Here is a 1,513-nt window from a genome sequence, read left to right as displayed (position 1 = left end):
TGAAGGCGAGCGCTGTGATTGGCAGCGGATCGAGTTGCTCTCGCCGGCCGGGCCCGGCTGGGTGGTCTCGTCGGACAAGGCATTAAGAGGGGAAAGTACAAAGGGAGGGGGGGGGGGGGGGAACAAAAAAACCCCACATGACCACTGAAGGAAGCGAAGCGCACTCCCACTCCGTGTGGGTCGCCTCTGTCTCCGCCGGTCGGTCCGCATCTACCCGACGTGCATGACGTTCTGCCTCAGCTCCCTTCCGGAACATTCCACACCAGGCCCCCCAGCGCAGGAGTAATGCGATGTCGGGCGGTGAACATCAAAGCCTGAGGGCCGCAAGGTGGTGGGGGGGGGGGGCGCTCAGACCATTACATTACATTATTGGCATTTGGCAGATGCTCTTATCCAGAGCGACATACAGTTTAGACTAAGCAGGAGACAATCCTCCCCTGGAGCAATGCAGGGTTAAGGGGCCTTGCTCAAGGGCCCAACGGCTGTGCGGATCTTATTGTGGCAACACCGGGATTAGAACCACCGACCTTGCGTGTCCCAGTCATGTACCTTAACCACTGTGCTACAGACCACATCTTCAGGATACGGGGTGCAGTGGTAAGTAGTCACCTTACCGCTCGCTTTATTGTCTAGACTTCAGAAATTATAGTTTACAATCATTTTCTTGTCTTTTGAAAGATGGCTCCTTTTATTAATAAAAATTTAAGGGTAAGATGAATCGGACGGCAGGTGTGAAGTGCTGTGAAGGTGCATTTGAGCGGTCGACCTGTGCTTTCATTGGACTCGTCCAGCTGAAAGTATAACACATGACTTCATCGTTCAGGCACTCTACACAGTGCCCTGGAGGGACTGAGCATGAAAGAGAAAATAAGCGTATCCACCGTTTTGTGAGAAGCCGTGCCAGATTGGGCTTTCAACCTTTCCCGACATGCTTGCTGTACGCTCTACAGACACAGAGGAACTTCCGGGGGCCTGGGTTTATGCATGTGTTCTGAGCAGAAAGGCTTCTGGTCTCTTTTCTTTATATATATGAATGGATTTCAATCATTTTGTGTTTCCCCACCGTGTTCCTGAAGGCCACTGAGGTCACATCCTGGTGCAAGCTCCACAAACAGAAAAATAAAAAGTGGCAGATGGCGTTTCTGGTCGTACGCATCGGAGATATTCTCTAACCAGACCTTGGAACTTCTGGTTCCATGAACTCTTCCATTAACTTTCTGTGTCATTTTATCCATGCTTTTGTGCACAGCAGTGCATGATGGTTACTGAGTTTCCACCAACCCCCCCCCCCCCCCCCCCTCCGCCCCTTCCCCCTCCCAGTTTTCACATTTAAAATTCATGTATTTCTTCTTTTTTTTTTTTTTACAAACTGTAGTGATGCGCTTGATAAATCATAATGTCCCGGGAGTCTGTTACTAAGACAGACTACCATTAATTACGAGGACAGCTCTAACTTTGAGGCGATTCCCTTCCTTATCTCCTCCATTGCTTACGTCTCTAATAGGCTGCCTCT

This window comes from Conger conger, chromosome 6 (genome assembly GCF_963514075.1).
Source record: "Conger conger chromosome 6, fConCon1.1, whole genome shotgun sequence".
NCBI lineage: Eukaryota > Metazoa > Chordata > Actinopteri > Anguilliformes > Congridae > Conger > Conger conger.
The sequence above is the reverse complement of the archived record's forward strand: the minus strand, read 5'-3'. Positions refer to the sequence as shown.